At 43.2% G+C, this 20,731-nt stretch overlaps 1 pseudogene; it reads right to left on the bottom strand.

Annotated features, from left to right (window-relative positions):
- Positions 1 to 7,451: 7,451 nt before the first annotated feature.
- Positions 7,452 to 8,183, bottom strand: LOC102842424 (annotated as a pseudogene).
- Positions 8,184 to 20,731: the final 12,548 nt, after the last annotated feature.

Raw genomic sequence — 20,731 nt, 5'->3', positions numbered from 1 at the left:
AAACTAAAGAAACCCCATCTTTTGGGAGTGTTTGCAATTTGAAACCTGAATTTCATCGACAACACTGACTCTTAATCAAACTTTACTGAATGCTTGGATGAATGAGACAGTGACTCTCAAATCCTGATCCCAGAAAGCAGTATTAGTACCGCCTGGGAAATTGTTAAAAGTGTAAATTCTCTTCTCCACCTTTGTTGTTGTTAGGTGCCATCGAGTTGGTATCGACTCATAGTGACCCTATGCACAACAGAAAGAAACACTGCCCAGTCCTGGGCCAACCTCACTACTGTTGCCACACTTGAGTCCATCGATGCTGCCACTTGGCCAATCCATCTGGTTGGGGGGGGTCTACCTCTTTTTCTCTGACCCTCCACCTTACCAAACATGATATCCTTCTCCAGCGACTGGTCCCTCCTAATAATATATCTGAAGTATGAGAGCCGAAGTTTGGCCATCCTGGCCTCCAAGGAGCACTCTGGCTGCACTTCTTCAAACAAAGATCTTTTGGTTCTTTTGGCAGTCCATGGCACTTTCAATATTCTCCTCCAACATCATAACTCAAAAGCATCAATTCTTCTGTGGTGTTCCTTATTCACTATCTGGCTTTCGCATGCATATGAGGTTATTGAAAATACCACTGCTTGGGTCAGGCACACCTTAGTCCTCAAGCTCACATCTTTGCCTTTCAACACTTTTAAAAGGTCTTGTGCAGCAGATTTGCCTAATGTAATGCATTGTTTGATTTCTTGACTGCTGCTTCCATGAGTGTTAATAGTTGATCCAAGAAAAAATGAAGTCCTTGACAACTTCAATCTTTTCTCTGTTAATAAGAATGTTATTTATTGGTCCAGTGGTGAGAATTTTTCTTTTGTTTACATTGAGATGCAATCCATACTTAAGGCTGTGCTCTTTGATCTTCATCAGTAAACATTTTAAGTCTTCTTCACTTTCAGCAAGCAAGGTTGTATCATCTGCATATCACAGGTTTTTAATGAGTCTTCCTCCAATCCTGATGACACGTTTTTCTTCATACAACCCAGCTTCTCATATCATTTGCTCAGCATACAGGTTGAATAAGTGTGGTGAAAGAATACAACCTTGTCCCACACCTTTCTTAATTTTAAACCATTCAGTGTTCCCATGTTCTGTTCGAACAACTGCCTCTTGGTCCAGGTACAGATTCCTCATGAGCACAGTTAAATGTTCTGGAATACTCAAACTTCACATTGTTGTCCCTAGCTTGTCATGATCCACACAATCAAAAGCCTTTGCGTAGTCAATAAAGCACAAGGTAAACATCTCTCTGATATTCTCTGCTTTCAGCCAAGGTCCATTGGACATCAGCAATGATATCCCTCGTTCCACGGCCTCTTGTGAATCCGGCTTGAACCTCTGGAAGTTCTATGTCAATGTATGCTTGCAGCTGTTTCTGTGTTACCTTTAGTAAAACTTTACTCGCATGGGGTATCAAAGAGATTGTCCGATGATTGCCGCATTCCATTGGGTCACCTCTCTTTGGAATGGGCACAAATACAGATCTCTTCCAATCAGTCGGTTAGATAGTTGTCTTCCAAATTTCTTGGCATAGATGAGTGAGTGCCTCCTGTGCCGCCTCACTTTCTTGAAAGATTTCAGTTTTTATTCCATCAATTCCTGGTGCCTTGTTCTTGCTAATTCCTTCAGTGTACCTTGGACTTCTTCCTTCAGTGTCATTGGCTCTTGATCATATAGATCTACTGAATCAGATGCTCTGGGGGTGTAGGCCTCACATTCTGTTCTTTAACAAATTGTGCAAGGGATTCTAGTGCCCACTGAAGATTAAGAAGTATGGTACCAAGACCTGGGCCCTACCCTTCAGGAGCACACCCACGTGAGTGTGCTCTACTCTGGATGCACGTGCTTACACAAGCTTGCCCAGAGAAATAGTATTTTTTAATCAGTTTTATTTATGTGTCATTTATAGACAATAAATTATAATTATATATGTTAATGAGTTAATTATACGTTCAATTATACACTAATATAGGACTGTTCAGATTTTCTATTTCTTCTTGAGTCAGTTTTGATAATTTGCATGTTTTAAGGAATCTGCTAATTTCAACCGAGTTATTGAATTTGTTGGTATAAAATTGTTTAAAACATTTCCTTGTTATCCCTTTAACATCTGTTGTGATGTTGTGTATGCCCTTGAGTTGGTTCTGACTCATAGTGACCCAAGAGCAGCTGGTAGGTTTGAACTGCTGACTTCCTGGTTAACCAATGCAGTGCTTATCCTACAGTGCCACACTACAATGTTCCAGCTTTCATTTCTGATCTTGGGGTGCTTAAAAAAAAAACAAACAAAATAAACTATACTTGAGCCCCACCCCAGACCAGTTAAACCAGAATTTCTTGGAATTAGAGAGTGGGAAAGAGATTTTTTTTATAAGCTCCCCAGGTAATTCTAATGTACAGTGGAGTTGAGAATCTTCTAGGTAAAGGGAAGAGGAGTGAATTGTTACTTGGTGGTGGTCCTAGAGAAAGAAGAAAGCAGATCCAGGAAAGCTGAGGAGAATTTTCTGCATGAGTCTTGAGAATGAGGGGTACATAGTGGGAGTGTCCTAAACCAGGGCTCATGGTAGAGAATGTGTTTGGAAAACATCAGGTAAGCAAGTGTTGTGAAGCCTTGGGTTTGGTGTGGGCTGTGGTAGGGCACGTGTGTACTGAGGATGTTCATAAGTGCCTGACCATGGAATGAATGAGTGATAGGAAGGAAAAGTCCTGAAGACCTCGAATGCCTGACTATCCTCAGAGTTTATTGTTGTTGGTAAGTGCCTGCAAGTCTGTTCCGACTCAATAGAGTTTCTGAGGAGCGACTGGGGCGTTTGAGCTTCCAACTTTGCAGCTCAAACTAACCTTGCAGTCCAGTGCCACAGCAGGACTCCAAAGGCATCTTTTACTGCAGGTTTAAAAGTTTTTTAATTCACAATGAGGTGGATTGGCACAGTGGCAGCAGGGTGGGCTCAAGTGTAGCAGAAATGGTGAGGATGGTGCAGGACTGGGTGGTGTTCATTCTGTTTTACATAGGGTTGCTATAGGTTGGAACCAACTTGATGACACCTAACAACAAAATATTTTTTATATATAGTAGGATTAACCACTTTTAATGTACCTTTCTAGAATCCTGGTACAGCACTCACTATAGGATAAGCATTGGACTGTAAGGTTGGTTTGAGCTGTAAGGTTGGCTGTTCAAACCCACCAACTGCTCCTTGGAAACTCTATACAGGGTCACTATGAGTCAGAACTGACTCGATGGCACTTAACAACGTGTACCTTTCTGAGTTTTGATAAATGCATATAATCATGTAACCACTACAGAATCAAGTTGTAGAAATTTTGTATGTTGTTATAGAAAATTTCTATAATCCCTCCAAATTTTCTTGTACTCTCTTGTAACCAATCCCTTCTCTTTATCCCCAGCAACCACTGATCTGTTTTACATTCTGAGATCAACTGTCAGAGAGTTGATTCTGACTGTAAATATTAATGGGAGCAGACAGCCTTACCTTTCTTCCACGGAATGGCTGGTAGGTTTGAACCACCAACCTTGCGATTAGCAGGCTCACCCACAGTGCTTCTTCAGAGTAGCATATGAATAGAATCAAATAGTATTAGCCTTTGTGTCTGTTTTCTTTAACTAAGCATAATTATCAAATAGTACATACTTTTGTGCCTGTCTGCCTTTAACTCAGCATAATTGTGCAGGTGTTTGAAGCAGTATCAAATGTGGTCAGAGCTGTGTTTCTGGAGCTAGTGGTACCTCTGTGAATTGGAAAGGAAGGTATTAGAGACAGGGAGCAGATCTTCAAAAAGAATGCTATGGTAGTTTTTATAGTGATATCAAAAACTATGTGCCAAATGCTTTATACACCCACCTCTTAATCCTGACAACAGCCCCATAAGATTGGCACAGTTCTTACACTTTTTGTTTTCTTTTTCTTTAACAGGTGAGGGTATTGAAAACCAGGAGACTCAGAAACTTATTCTTGGGGTTACCCAGTTAGGATGTGGCAAAACTTAGGTTGAGCTCCCATAGACAGGAACTTCAAGATGGCATTTGGTCAGTATATTTAAAAAGATTTTAAAGGTGCTTTGACCATTAGAATTCAACTTCTATAAATTTATCATAAGGAATTATGTATGTAAAGACGTATTTATATGAATGGGTGCCTCTTAGTGTTTACAAAATGGAAAAGCCAGTTGCGAAAGCTGATTGGTTAGGTAGGAAGTGGACTCTCCAGCAGACAGTTGCTGCTGAGTCAAGTCTGACTCATGGCACCTCCATGTGTGTCTGAATAGAACAGTGCTCTCCATAGGGGTTTTCAGGGGCTGATTTTCCGTAAGTAGGCTCCACTCATGGTGTCCCCATGTGTGTCAGAATAGAACCATCCTCCAGAGGGTGTTCAGTGACTAAATTTTCATAAGAAGATTCCACTCAAGTTGTCCTCATGTGTTTCAGAGTAGAACAGTGCTCCACATGGTTTTCAGTGGATGATTTTTCCTAAGTAGATTCCACTCATGCTACCCCATGTGTGTCAGAGTAGAACTGTACTCCACAGGGTTTTCAGTGGCTGATTTTTCATAAGTAGAGTCCACTCATGGCACCCTGTGTATACCAGAGTGGAACTGTGCCACACAGGGTTTTCAATGGCTGATATTTCATAAGTAGAGTCCACTCTTGGTGCCCCCACTTATGTCAGAGTAGAACTGTATGCCATAGGGTTTTCAATGGATGATTTTCTGGAAGTAGATTGCCAGACTTTTCTTCTGAGGTACTCAGAAGAATTTGGTGAACTCAAATCTCCAACCTTTCATTTAGCAGTTAAACATGTCATTTGCACCATCCAGGGACTCCGCTGGTAAATTAGTCAGTCTTTAAAAATAATATGTAGAATATACTTAATAACTTGAGAAATTAGCATAATACATTAAATAATAAAGATAATTTATAAAACACTTGTTGTTAAGTGTCATCAAGTCAATTCCCACCCATAGCGACCTTGTACAAGGTTTCCAAGGAGCGACTGGTGAGTTGGAACCACTGACCTTGTGATTCATACCAAGAAGACTTGAAAATTACCTAGGAAGATTCACTTGACTAACTACATCCAAAGTGCTTGCCCCAAGTTTAGTTGATGAGGCTCCTTTTGTTTTCTCATTGGTTCATGTGGGTAGTTCTCCAATTTTCTGCATTAATGCTTGTTACAGAAATTTTGAAGGGGCAGTACAAAGAAAATATTATGAAGCCTGATTTAAGACAACATACACACACACACACACACACGAAGCCTGTGTCTGGAGAATTTTAACACATATCTTAGATATGCTATATATACATGCATTGTTCAAAAAACAAGTGGATGTGTCACTGTTTGTTGTCCTACACGGTGTACATAAAATAGTAACCTAACAGCTTTAGGTTTGCCTCCCCCAGTCCTTGACAGGGTCAGCTGGAAAAGCAGGAGTTGTAGAGGGGAGCTAACTGCAGGTGATATATGGTCATGGCAGGCTTTTCTCCTGTGTTCCTGCTCCAGAGCCAGTCTTTCCTGGAGGGACTGTGGGGTTGGCCAAGAAAGCCTTGTATCAGCCTGTCACCCTGTGGTCACTGGTATCAGAGAGACTTGACCCCCATTGTTAATGGGTTGGCAGCCAGTGTGTACCTGGTGGGATTGTAAGAATTTAAATATGAAGACATGAGTAATATCCCTTCTTGGCAAAGTTTAAACTGGTATGCACGTAGAAGTCAGTATTGTGCTTAAAAAGAAAGCTCCTGTGAAAACATTTTTACTAGGATATTAAAACTTCTGGTGGTTCAGAACACCTGGCTGCGTAGGTGTTTCATGCCATCTTCCAGACTCTGATGGTGACCTGCTGTTAGACATAGATTTGTGATACTGAGAGGCAGTGTGCACACATCTCCAAACACACACCACCAAAACCAGTTTTACTGAACAACACCCTCAACTGCATATGATGCAACCCCCAGATAAAAAGAAATTACTGTCCTAAATTCCCCCCTTTGGCACCTGGTTTCTACATTGGTGACTGTAGGAACATTATTATTTTTATTGTTATTTTACATGAGGTCAATATGTTTAACCTTCATGCTGCTATATTATTACTCACCATCACTCATTTTTATGGTAAGACAACCACTTTGCTTGTTTTTTTCTAAGGCAGACTTTTCCTCAGGAAGTTGGGGACTGTATTAAGTAGATGCCTTTGAGCCCAGTGATTGAAAGCCCATCAGCTGCATTGCGATAGAAGATAAGACATCTGCTCCAAGACCGGGTGTTGGACTGAACAACGGGGCCAGGGGAAACTAGGTCGGCAGAGCAGAGCTCCTGAGCAGGCAGAATTGGATATCCAACGTGTCTTTGAAAACCGGGGAAGGGGGGGATGGGATAGGGGGGACTTGGGTTTCAAAACATGTAGTCCTGTGAAGCTGCCAGCTCCCGCAGGCCTTCCTGGGCAAACAGTGGTGTCCTTCCCGCTGTGTTTTATGCAGATACGATCTCCCCACATGTGGTCCCACAGTCCTCATTCCTGACAAGAGCATAGTCCAGGCAGGTCTTGGTTTTCAGCGACACTGCAAAACCAGCAAGGTGGCGTGGCAGCAATGCAGTTTTAAATAGATTGTGAGTGCCAGCCATCCTGGAAAAGAGACCTTAAGGGAGATACCGATTCCCATTTAACTTAGAAGTAACAGCCCTCTGAAGGAGTTCTGGTAGTGTAGTGGTTACGACTCGGGCTGCGAACCTCAGGGACAGCAGTTCGAAACTACCAGCTGTTCGGTGGAAGAAAGATGAGGCTTTCTGCTCCCGTAAAGATTTACAGCCTCGGAAACCCTGTACAGGGTCGCTATGAGTTGGAACTGACTCCAAGGCACATAACAACAACAACAGCTCTTTGACTCTGAGCCAGTGGGTATACACTGTATTTCAGCTAGAAGGCGGTGTAATTGATAATTAACATGTTTATGTGTATGTGTGTATGTGTGCTTCTAATTATATTTCAAGTTCTTTCCACTTGAAAGAACTTAGGAACCCCAGGTCAAATCTGTCTCTGAGCTTGGTCCACTGCTGCATGGGTCTTGGAGAGTCTTGTACACATGCTTTGGTATTCACCGACATTAAATCCCAGGATTAACAAAGCACATCTCCTTCAATGGCAACTACAAGTCCTTTGCTGATTCCAGAGGAGGTGGTGTCCAAGTGGAAAACACTGACATTTTTCCTTGGGACTGAGCTTTGAGATGGGAGGTGCCTGTCGTGTACCCCAACTGTTGTCCTTTCCCCTCCAGTTTCAGAAGACAGCAAAAAGCAATCTCTTTGAAAACCCTTGATGACATTTCAGAAAAGAGAAACACATGCCTCCACCAATGCATTATGCTTCCAGACATTCTGGGTCTAGTTCAGTTGCCTGATGAGTTGATTGGTGCGTTCACCACGATAGCCAGGTGAGCCCATCTCCTTTAGAAAACCCACTTTATTCTTGGTAGCGTGATGGGCCACAGAGAGATCGAAAGGGCACAAGAACTGTGAGACCACCTAGAAATACTTCCCCGGGAAGGCATTTTCATGAATGAGCTCTTGCAAGTAAATAACACCAAACTTCCCTAGGTGCTCCTCAATCACTGTGTTGTCTGTCAGTGGGATGGTCTTATTCTTGACATTGTTGTCCATGTTTCAGGATGAGTTCCTGGACAGACTTCAGATTTGGAAGTCCCCATGTCACACACATAATGTTCCACTAGACACAACATTTTTATGGTTTGGGGAGTCACTTTGACAAAATCTTTTCAGACGAAGTCTTGCAATGAATGCTCTTCTACGAAAAGTCACCTTATTAATCCTTTGGATTCGTACTGCAAAGGCCAGGGATTGTTCATCTGGCACTTCCAAGCCATGAGCTTTCACTTCTAGCCGTCTGATGTGCACCCTGTCACGTTGCTGTCGCTGGGAATCAAGTAGGAACGATTCCAGTCGCTTAAACCTAAGACCCTTTCCTTTCTACTGCTGCTGCTTTTCCAAAAGTGCCCGCTTTGCCTGGGTAGCTTTGAGAGCCTGATAAGCCTTCCTCTTTTTCAGGAGATTTTCTGGAACCAACAGAATCTTTTTTCTTGGCTCTTCCTCCGCCATCTTTCCAACGCTTAACATTTATTTTTGCAGAAGGAATAGGAGGCATAGCACAAACCTCTTCCTGTAAAAATGGATGGAAGCAAAGAACATAGATAGCTCCCTCCCCACTTCTCTTTCATCTGAGAGGACAACTTGTGATCTGCATCTGTATTCTCTAAAACAAGTGTTTTGCAGTTTCAAGACTTTTGCTGGTATGTTTTGTGTCAGAACTATTTTCAAGCATTTTCCATGCAAGAAGCCTGGTGATTCAAATTCTCAGCTTCAAATTAAAGGTCGAAGGTTCAAACCCACCCAGTAGCCCTGCAGGAGAAAAAAACCAGATGATCTGTTCCCATAAAGAGTAGCCAAGAAAACCCTATGGAGCGCTTCTCCTCTGTCCCATAGGGCTGCTGTGAGCTGGACTTGGCAGCATCTAAGAACAGCAACATGGCACATTCGGTAAGATGAAAAAGCTCTCTGATGAACACAACGCAGTTCATAACTCATGTGTCCTGACGTCTCCTTGTTGTCATCATTCCCAAACTACAGGAGTTGGGAGGTGTTTTTTGTATCACTAGACAGAATAGTGTAACTACTATTATATGGAGACATTTTCTGCACAGCACTCCTCAGCCTGTCACCATGTGGCCAGAGCTACCAGTTCTTGGTGAAGATCCTCCCACATGCCATCAGTATTGACCTTTGCGTTAATACTCCAGAGTGCTTTGTTGTCACAACTGAAATGATAAGCAGATGTAGTGAAGGAAAATGGGATCTGAGACTGTGGCCTTCCCCATGTCCTCCCACTATGACTCTCCTGTCAGCTTCTCTTTCCTGGGCTCGTTCTTTTTTCACATTTACTAGGAAAACAGATTCAAGGACTGCTTGTTACCAGGAGCAGCCAATGCCAGGTAGCAGAATCACATGGTGTTCTGAATGCCTCCCATTGTGTGTGGACTGGGTTAACCTTCTGGGATGTACACCTGGTTTCTTTGGCTCCTTGGTTCTGGGAGTGCTGCCTGTCCTTGGCAGAGACTGCTTGCTCTCTGTTTCTTTTTTGTCTCTGGAAATGTAGAGGTAAGTCAGGAAGAAGAGTGAAGCAGCAGAGCCCTGCTCATCTGCCTCTGCCCATGTGCCTCTTCTTTTCACAGTGAAGTGTGTGCCCTGCACCTACACACACCCAGAACAGAGAGCTTCTGGTCATTGCTCCAGAAAGGCAGAGCAGAGGTTGGCTGTAATAGTTTCGCACTTTGTGAAAGTGGCATTCTGCAGCTTGTTCTCATGGATGTCTGGCTCCTCGTGCTAGACCTCCGTCTGAGAAATGTGCTTGGTGGCACATACAGTGCTTTGTCCTTCTGCATTGCTTTCTATACTCTGTGGTGTGCAGGTGCCACCATGCTGCCTGGCTTATTTCCAGTGCTGGGCCATAGGGAATGAGGCAGTGTGGACAACATAAGGTCATTTTTGCTAGTCTTTGAGTCTTCTTTCTGAACACTGTTGGGAGAGGGGGAGTTCCACAAATTTTGCATGGCCTCAAGCGTACCATCTGCTCTTTGGAAACCCTATAGAGGGTCGCTATGGGTCGGAATCGACTCGACAGCACTTAACAATAACAACAACAACTGCAGGAGCAGGCAACTTGTGCTCACCTGAAAATGGTCCATGTAGTTCAGGGTATCAGACATACTTTGAAGTTTATCCTCATACTTCAGTGCCCCTGAGTTGGCACCCTGCTCTCCCTTAGCTTTGGGCTTCCTCCTCCCCAGTCCTGCTGCTTGCTGCTCCCTGTCTCCCACTGCCCTTCCCTCCCCCACCCCCCAATAAGGTCTTTCTAGCTGTGTTTGGTCCTTTCCAACATTCCATCATCTGCACTCTTATTTGTGTATCTGCACACCTGGTGGTCCAGGGAGAGACCCTGTGGCCATGCTCACAATGAGGTCTGTCTCTTGAAGCGCTGCATCCATCACTTAGACACGGTGCTGCTCACTCTCCAAGCAGATATTTGTGCATATTTAGAAGTGCCCTGAATCTCCAGCACTGCTTGAGGTGGGAGAGCTGGGATAAGGTGGCTTGGGAGAAGGGGTCATGCACAGATACCGAGTCTGCTGTGGAGGGAATCTTGAGGGTAGGGCCATAGACAAAGATGGGATGAGGGTGTCAGAAACCCTGAGTTGGAACCTGATAACAAGTAGGAAACAGCCAGATGACTGAATGGGGAGCAAAACATGGATACAAGTCCTTTGACATTTGTTATGGGTGAACTTGTGCCCTGAAAAAGGATGTTGACATCATGATTCTTGTACTTGTGAGTGTGATCCTCTCTGGAAATAGGTCAACATGAGATCCTACTAGATTAGGGTGGGTTCTAACCCTAAATGAATGATGTTCTTACAAAAGGAGATACACAGATAGGGAGACAGAGAAGAGACACCAGGTCATGATGCAGCTTTGTACCTTGAGCCACCAGGATCTGGGAGATGCTGGAAGAGACTCAGTTTCAGAAGAAGTCAGTATGACCAGCACCCTGGTTTGGACCCCAACCTCCAGAACTGAGAGACAGTATATTTCTATTCTTATGATCCCTCCATGTGGTGGTCTTTTGTTACAGCAACCCTAGGAGACTAATACAACATCACTTTGATTGAGATGCAGGGTCTATGTCTCCTCTCTCTGAATCTGAATAGACTTGAGGATACTTCCAAGAATAGAATGTAGTGAGAGTGATGTTGTGTGCCTTCCTACTCTGGGTCATTAAAGACAGTGCAGCTTCCATGTTGTTCACTGGAACACTTGGTTCTTAAGATACCAAGTGAGAAGTGGATACTATTGAGGCTGCCACACTGCGGGGAAGCCTAAGCCATATGAATGACCACATAGGCCAGCACTCAGTTGGCAGTCTTGGATGATTTGAGTCCCCCAGCTGAGGCTTCAGATGTGGAACAGAGGTAAGTGGTCCCTGCTGTGCCCTAGTGGGATTACTGACCCACAGACTCCATGAGCACACTGAAATGCTTTAGGTACTAAGTTCTGGAATAATCTATATAGCAGACAAAAGTGATGACTTCCCAGGGAGGAAGGGGCTTTGGGCTGGAGTGAGGGATAACCCAGGAGACGTGAGTGTTGGGTTGGAGAGTGAAGTATAAATATGGGGGCAGACCCTAATGTGTACAGTGGTGGGAGTGGTGGTGGCAGTTCTGGCTTATGTCAACCTTGTACAGGGTTTCTGAGGCTGTAAATCTTTTTCTGCATGTTTATCTGGTCATGAGCACCTGAGAGGTCTCTACCTTACCTACCAACTCAGTGATAAAGCATGTACCCACCTGAAGAATCTCCGGTGAGGGCGGGGCCTTGGCTGGTTAGGCATTCACTTTCCACAGGATTTTTTCCAGCAGGAAAAGGAAAATGTGGCTGCCCTATGCACTGGAGAGACGTTCTAAAAATGAGAGTACAGTGGAAACTCTTGACTCGGGAAACTGGACAAAAACACTGGCTTCTGTCTTAAAAATAAATAGTATTGTGTTTTCAGTGAAGGTTCACGCAGCAGTGTAGGTTCCCATTCAACAACTGATAACCAACGTTAAGGGGCCACATTCTTCAGTGTGTGAACATTCTCATTATTTCCTACTGGCTGTTCCATTTGGCTTCGATCTTTTTTATGTGTGTTTTTATTTCTGTAGGCAGAGTTGTTTAAATACAGAGTTGTTCCTACAGAAATACTTGGTGAATTTTGTATGTGAAAAGTAAATAAGATGTGCTGACTAATTTTTCCTTTATTTTAGTGGTATTTTTATTATTTATAAAAATGGCATGGGGAGGGGAAGCAAAGAGCAAAGCCTCCTCCTCCTTGTGCCCAGAGTCAATGCCGGGAATGGTTTTCTGTTCCCAGTTTCCTTTGAGGATTTTTCGCTGCCATTGCCCCGTACGCAATTGCACACACATGTAAATTCACATGTAGACACACCTAACATGCTCATATGGTTTAAGTTTTTCCAAAAGTGGGAAAAGTATTTTGTAGAATGTTGCAGTTTGCTTTTTTCATGCTGCTCTATGGTGAGAAGCAGTCCTGTGCCTGCCACATCATGTGGCAGTGGGGGGAGGTGTGTCTCCAGTTTGCCATACAGTTGGACGTTTGTCCTGATGTACCCAGCTGTGTGTTTTTTGTTTTTTTCTTAGAATTGAAATATTGGAGTCAAAGGGTGTGTGCATTTTAAATGTTGACTGGAGTTAAAAGTTTAGACATTGTGTCTGTCCCCCTGACCCCCCAGAAAAGAAAGCTGGTAAAAGTGCTCTTTTCCTTTGTCTTCATCCTCTCCAACTTAGAACATGACCCTCGTGTGTAGTTCTCCCCCAGCTGATAGTAAAAAGGAAATGTTACCACCTCAGTTTCCTTTCCCTCGAATTCTTGTTTGCCTGTCAGTTTACCCGCCACTTGCAAGTCTCTCCTTTCAAGCTATTGCTGCATTTCACCCTTTTAAAAAACAATTGGCGGCAGAGCAAACAAGATGGTGGATCAGGTGGAAGTGCAGTAAGGAGCTCCGTCAGCAACAACACAGAATACTGGACCAAGCAGGCTCAGGGGATGGTCCCAGAACTCTGAACCACATATAAAGGAATATTTAGAAGGTTGGAAGGCTTACAGCTAGGGGAATTTGTAGCAGAAGGAAAAAATCCATTGCTTTCTAATTCAAGATGCTCAGCTGCTCCCAGAGCCGGAGCCAGAGCCACATCTTGGATGAGACCAAGTGGGGGAATGATCAGAGCAGCCACTGACGCCTGACAGAACTGTGGAGATAAAGGTGTGGACATTCGTTTTTGTTTTTTTTTTTGTATCATTGGTCTCTTGCTGCCTGTGCAACTCCATTCTGGGGACTAGAGGTGGTGCCTGAGCGAGTGGACACGCCACCCCAACCCCCAGAGGGTTCTACTACGCATGCGCACACATCTCCTCAAAACTTAAAGTGACAGTTTCCACTTAAAACCAAATGGCAGCACACAGCCACAGCCATCCCTGAACTGTTTATCATTAGGAAAAAGGCCTGAACAGGGATTGTGAAGTGGGACAGGTAGACTAAAAAAGAAATAGGCCAAAAATTAAATCCTGAGTTACATCACCATGACCAACAGTAGCATCTTGAAATTTGTCTGGAGGCAATCGGAAAGCATAAAAAATACCAAAATACACACCCACCTAAGCATTAAGGCCACAGATAACTCCTGAATATGCCCCTAAAACACAAGCAGATGACCATATCAGCACATGTCCAGAAACGAGATCAAGTGACTGAGGCAAATGAGCTGGAAGTAGACCTACACTCCATACAGGAAGATGGGCAGGCTTTGGAAATGCCTGAGAAGGAATTCAGGAAAATGATTATAAAATCTATCAAAACATTAGACAATGGAGTTGAAAAAAATAAGGAGTCAGGAATAATCAAATAAGATAGATACACCATTGGAAACAATTTAAAACCTATAGAAAGAGGTCCAAATGATTAATAATAGAGTATCAGAAATGGTCAATACACTGAAAGGGCAGAGCAGTAGAAATGAAGAGATAGAAGCCAGAACTAGTGAGCTAAAAGATAAATCTCTCAACAATTACCAAGATAGAAGAGCAAGCACAAAAAAGGATAAAAAAATTTCGAAGAAGGCCTAAGATTCATATTGGACAACATGAAGAGAAATAACTTAAGAATTAATTATTGGTATTCTGGATCAGGAAGACTCACACAAGTCCACAGAGGAGATAGTTGAAAAGCTTCTGGAAGAAACTTTCCCTAACATCCTGAAAAGTGAAAAGATAAGCATTCAAGAAGCTCTACGAACTCCAGGAAGGATAGGCCCTAAAAGAAAATCACCTAAGACATATAATAATCAAGCTTTCCAAAATCAAAGCTAAGGACAGAATCCTGAAAGCAGCTAGGGAAAAGAGAAGTGTAACATACAAAGGAGAGGGGATTTTAATCATTGTAATGAAACAAGGTGTGTGATTTGTTGAGTGTAAAACTGATGCTCTGCCCTGTAAACTTTCACTCAATCCACAATAAAAACCTTAAAAAACCAACACTTGGCTTGGTGATCTCTTTCTCAGTGGTTTGAAGATTTTTTTTTAATTTTTGAAAACAATTTGGAAGAGTTAAATTTGAAAGCATTTTATCTTTGCTGTTTAACAGACATGTGTGAGCTTGGGCTAGAGACCAATTAGTTGAAAGTTCCGTGTGGGCTCCTTGTGGTGGGCTCTGGCTGATGGTCGGCTTTGTCTTGTGTTAGCCTGATCTGTGTTTGCAGGGTGTATCCTGTCCCCCTGTTAGTGGTGGAGTCCTTAGAAAGAAAACTGGGGGATTTTTTAAAGGAAAGAGTCATGTGTGGATGTGTGTGAGTGTGTGCGAGCTTGTATGTGTACATAAATGTGTGTGCATGCATGACTGTGTGTGAGTGTGTGTTCCAGAATCATAGAGCATAGCAGAGCTTCAGGATTGGTTTCTGAAAAGCTTCTATGAATTTAATAGTCTTCTGCCCTTTATGATCCTTAACTAATAAACCCCACTGCAACTGAGTTGATTCCAACTCATCGCAACCTTTATGTAGACTATCCAAGACTGTAAATCTTTACGGCAGCAGACAGCCTCATCGTTCTCTTTTGTTGCTGTTGGTGGGTTTGAACCGTAGCTTTTGTAGTTAGCAGCCTAACACCTAACCCATAGCACCACCAGGGGTCCCAGCTGGTTGCTTGTGTCCTTACATTCCAGCTATCTTGATTGTTTTTTGGGACAAATGATAATACTCCCCACCCCCCCTTTCCTGACTGTGCCGCTGGCTTATATAGAATTGAGTCTCGTTGGTTGGGATGAAGCACATGTCTGTATGTGTCACCTCACTTCAGCTTTCTTTCCTGTTCTTGTGCTGGTCCACCAGCACCAGGCGGGTGCCAAGCACTGTGCCCCAGACCGTTCGCTTCACAAAGCAGCTTCTTGGATGCTCCAGAGCAATGGTGGCACAAGTCTGGCCATCATCTTTGGAAACTAAACATCTGGGCCTTTGTCACACAGCCTTGACCTTACTGAACAATTGCATCCTTTACATGAGCGTTGGACTGCAAGTGCATCAGGTGAGGGTGCTTGAGTGTGTCTAGGACACGGGATTTGTCCCAGGAAAGCACCGGTGTGAATGGAGGCTGGTTTGTCTGAGAGCAGCTCCGCTGCATGCATGAACTGAACTATGCCTTTCCTGACCAATTGTTAAATTGGGCATGTGGCTTCATTTTCTTCCTCTGGGCCCATGTTTAAGCACAAAGAACTCCTTAGGTGCCTCTGGGATGATTCTGTTGTCCTTCCTTGAGAAAACGCTGTTTTCCTGACACAATGTAAACCACTCTGGGCACATATCAGAAAACCTTGGCGTTCCACCTCCCTGGTGTTTTCTTTGTCTAGGGAATGATCTGTGTGCTCACCATGCTCTGGACAGTGGATCCCTCCCTGTGGTCAGCCTGCCCAGGTTGTTGGCCCTCAGTCTGGCACCTTTTTATTAGACCCGAATGCCATCCTCTCAATCTGATAAGACATAATATAGTGAGATAAAAGAAAAACTGATTTTTTTGTTTTGGGTGAAAGGTTTGGCCTGGTCTTGAAGCTTGTGAGGAAATGGCCTGACTTGGAGGATAAATATTGAAGAAAACAGAAAATAATGGAATGGAAGGCCCACAGTCTATAGACAGTTGCTGCGTCTCTTTTTCTGTCGGTGCCTACATACTTTGAACATTGTCATAGACTGAATTGTGTCCCACCAAATGTGTGTCAACTTGGCTGGGTCATGATTCTCAGTGAGTTGGCAGTTATGTAATGTTGTAATGTGGCAGTCATGTGATGGCATGCCAACTCTGAGCTGATGTAATTATCCTATGTGTAGTAAATCCTCACTTCTTTGTTAGTATGGAATCATCTGATCAGCTCTGGACTTCAGACCAGAAGTTCGGCAGTTCAAACTCACCAGCTGCTCCTTGGAAACCCTATACAGGATTGCTGTGAATCAGAACCTATTCGATGGAACTTAACAACTATAACACAATGTTAATGAGACTTTATGCATATATATACACATACATACATACACACGCAGGATTAGGTTGTATTCTGAATCCGTCTCTCTTGAGATGTGTTGTTATTGTTGTTAAGTGCTATTGAGTTGGTTCTGACCGATAGTGACCCTCTATAGGGTTTCCAAGGAGTGGCTGGTGAGCTTGAACTGCCGACCTTGTGGTTCAAACCAGCTTTGCAGACCAGCGCATTAACCCATAGCATCACACCAGGAAATGAAAGCGATTCAATAAGCAGAGTTCAGAGGGACCTACTACCATCAAGAAAGAAGAGTCAGGAATGGAGTGTGCCCTTTGCACCTGGAGTCCCTGCACTGTGACGTTCTTAGATCCAGAGGAAGGTTGATGCCAGGACACATGGAGATCTCCAAGGAATGCTGGGTCTATAAATGCTAAAAGGAGACAAGGACCTTCCTCCGGAGCAACTACTCTAAATTTGGGCTTCTAGCTGGAGTCCTGGTGTGGCTACACATTCGACTGCAAGGTCGATATTAACTGCAAGGTTGGCGGCTCAAACTCAGTAGCCGCTCCTCAGAAACCCTACACAGGGTTGCTGTGAGATCGAATTGACTTGATGGCATTTAACAACAACAGCAAGCCGAATTCTAAACTACGAGAGAACAGATTTCTGTTTGTTAAAACCATGTCCTTGTGGTATTTCTGTGATAGCAGCACTAGGTAACTATGACAGACTTGTTTTCATGAAGGACATCATGCTTGATACAGTAGAGGGTCAGCGAAAAAGAGGCATGGGCTAATAAACACAGCCACGATTGTGTTTCATTCTGTGTAAATAGGTCGCTGTGAGTGGAACCAAACAAAAGCAAATTGGTGTTGAGGACAGTAAGGTTGCCTGCAGAGCTGGGAGGGATTTGAGTGGCTGGAGGTGGGGCGGGGGAGCAGCCATCTGGAGCATTGGTCCTAGGTTGAGGCTCAGTGGACTGGCGAGGGTCCAGCAGGCAGCCTGTGTCTCAGCCAGCGGAGGCTGGGACCTGCAAGACCTTTTCTTGCCCTTGGTGTGTGAGAGCTCACCCTACCTCTGTGGCTTCCTGGGGAGTCTCGTTGAACATCTTTCTGGGAATTCAGGACGTCCTAGTTTGCACAGCTCTGGTTTTCACCATCTGATGGAGACAAGGTCTTGCAGGTGCTGCAGGAACTTGTGGATGCCATGTCCCTTAGCGCTTCCATCGGGGAGAACAAATGAGAAATGTTGCAGAGCTCCTCCACATGGATGACCTCGAGCTGGGCTCAGACCCAGGTGACTGCCTGGTGACAGTGACGAATGTCACTCAGAACCACATGTCTGTGAATAAAGGAAGCATTGCTCCTTGTTCAGAAGTGCTTTCACGGTACTTCCAGGAAACTAAGCAGGGGCCTGGTAAATGGGGGCCTGGTAAATGGGTCTTCCACAGCCAGGATTCCCATTTTAGGTCACACACCTGAGACCATAGCTTCTGGTCTTCACTCCCTTTGCTGCAGAAAGGCTTGGCCCTGAGAAACATAAACAGTGCCATTTTTCTCTTCTCTGAGGGATGTCTGTCTTTCAGGAAGGCACTTGGGAGATGGTGGCTTGATGAGACTTCAGGATTAGAATTTGCCCTTGGTTAGGATGTCTTTGAATTCATCAGAGTTGCAAAGTAAAATGAAATATATAATTGAAAAAAAAAAGATCCACATGGTCTGAAGCTACACTGGATTCTCAGGGAAATTTAATGCTCTGGTAGCGTAGTGGTTACGAATCAGGCTGCGAACCTTAAGGTCAGCGGTTCGAAACTACCAGCCGCTCCGCGGGAGAAAGATGAGGCTTTCTACTCCCGTAAAGATTTACACCCTCGGAAACCCTGTACAGGGTCGCTATGGGTCGGACCCAACTCGATGGCACTTAACAACAACAACAATAACTACAGAAAAAGAAAGAAACAGATTGAAAAACTGTACTGTTGTACTCAATTCTTCCATATATGTATACAAAGAAGCATTGCTGGAAATTAAGAAATTCAGATCAGGAAATAATTTGTTTAGTATAATATTTGTGATGTTCTTATTTGGGTTAAAATGTTAATGATTTCTTAATTTAGCCACAAACAGAGAGTCGAAACTAAGGGTAATTACTGCTGAAATGCATGAGAGATGCAGACCAGGGAGAAGGAGCCTGACCGTGTCTTTCCTTGGTTCTTATTGGTGCCAAGTGTCTAGAAGCTGTAGTTTGTGTGTGGACATCACTGGAGTTTCTTGACAACTTTTGTGGCTGTTGGTGCCCAGAAACTGGGGTCTATGCATCTGCAAAGTGGCTGGAATGTGTTCATGTGGGGAACATGGACTGTACGTTGTGGTCACTGTGGGCATCCAGAAATTCTGTGTCATGTACCTTCTGTCTTTCTGTCACACTTTCTGGGGGACCCTCAAGGCAGAGATGAACTGATCAGTCTAATTCTCTGGCTATATTCACTTCTTTTAAGGCTTTGGTCACCTCAAGTATGGCTAAAAATGCAATCGCATGTTCAGGGTTTTGGTGTATTTACTTGCCTCTTGTGGGGAGTGAAACACATGGTTCTTTGAAAGTCAGAAGGCTTGGACTAACTGGCTTGAAGTCTCTGTTTCAGTGCCAGTGTATTTCTTCAGCATCACAGTACTGGAAGAGAGGCTGCCTGTGTGCGCACCACGGAGTCTGCGCGCAGAGTGAGCGCAGGAGATAGGTAACAGTGCCATCTCTGGGGAGTGTGACCAACAGAGCACTTTAGCTTTTTTCTTTTTGACCTTCTACTGTCTTATTTTGGTACAAATTCAGTTTTCTAAATCTACTTTTCTGATTTAAAAAGGTGTTTTCAAAGAAATTATAGTCAAATAGATGCAGTCTCTCTGCTCTTTCCTCCTTTATTATAAAATTAATGTACAGTAAAATCAATTATTTACATGGCATACAAGTCTGAGTTTTCATACATGTATATATTTGTGTCTTAATAATATCTGATGATTGGAATATATAAGTTGGAAACAAAGAAGGATCAGCAGTTGTAAAATACTGTCTTGGTGATAGAAATGATGCTGGAGATGGCATGATAGAATTTTGCGAGAACATTCATTGGAAAGGAGTACTGGTGTGGCACTGTGGGTTAATGTGTTGGACTGCAAGGTCAGTTTGAGCTGCAAGGTCAGCAGTTTAAGCTCACTAGCTTCTCCTATACAGTGTCACTATGAGTGGGAACTGATTCCATGGCACTTAACAACAGCAACAGCATTCTTCGGAAATGCCTTTTCATCAACTTGAATGGTGACTATACACGTGGACCTCACCAGATGGAATAAACAGAAATCAAATTGACTGCATTTGTGAAAAGAAGATACAGATGCTTAATATCAGTCAAAATAAGGCCAGGGGTTCACTGCAGAACAGATCATCAATTGCTTGTATGCAAGTTTAAGTAGAAGCTGAAGAAAACCAAAACAAATCCACAAGAGCCAAAATATGGCCTTGAGGCTATCACACCTGAATTTAGAGACCATCTCAAGAAGAGATTTGACATACTCAAGGACATAATTCATGAAGAAAGCAGGAAAATAAAAAAACAAGAAAGAAGGAAAAGATCAAATTGCTCATTACAAGAGATTCTGAAACTTGCCTTTGAATGTAGAGAAGCTTAAACCAACTGGAAGAAATGAGGAAGTAAAAAAGTTCAAATAGCCTTCTTTACAAAAATAGAAAAAAAACCAATCTTCTGCTTTATATGGAAAAACAAGAGGCCTCCAATAGTAAAAACAGTTCTGAAAGAGAAGAACAAAGAAAGAAGACTCACACTTCCTGATTTTAAAACACCGTGGTGGTGGCTATGTGCCATCCAGTTGGTTCCAATCATAGCAACGCTGTGTGGGGTTTCTGAGGCTGTAAATCTTACGGCGGCAGTAGAAAGCCACATCTTTCTCCAGAGGAGTGATTAGCAGATTTGAACTGCTGAGCCCGTTTGTAATCCACTACACTACCAAGACTCCTTAAAACATAACAAATGTACCATACAGCTGCAATAATCAAAACAGCCTGGTAATAATTGATACATAGACAAATGGATTTGAATTATGAGTCTAAAAATAAACCCACACATCCTATGATCATCTGATTTTTTGACAAGGGTGCTAAGTCCATCCCATGGAAAAAGAATGGTGTGGGGAAATTTGGATTCCCACATGCAGAAAATGAAAAAGGATTCTTCCCTCACACCATACACAAAAATAAGTTCAAATGGAAAGTAGAACCTAAATGTGCAAATTAAAACCATAAAATTCTTAAAAGAACTGTAAGCCTGGATTCTGACAATCATTATGTACTGTAATAACAAAAGCACAAACAGTAAAAGACAAAAAAATTTAAAACTTTTGTTCATCCGAAGACTTTACCAAAAAAAAAGTGAAAAGACAGGCTACCAATTAGAAACCACAGGAGGGGACTTCAAAAACTTTGAGGAAGGTTAACAGAAAGAATGAG

This window comes from Chrysochloris asiatica, unplaced genomic scaffold (genome assembly GCF_000296735.1).
Source record: "Chrysochloris asiatica unplaced genomic scaffold, ChrAsi1.0 scaffold00205, whole genome shotgun sequence".
Lineage (NCBI taxonomy): Eukaryota > Metazoa > Chordata > Mammalia > Afrosoricida > Chrysochloridae > Chrysochloris > Chrysochloris asiatica.
The sequence above is the reverse complement of the archived record's forward strand: the minus strand, read 5'-3'. Positions and strand labels throughout refer to the sequence as shown.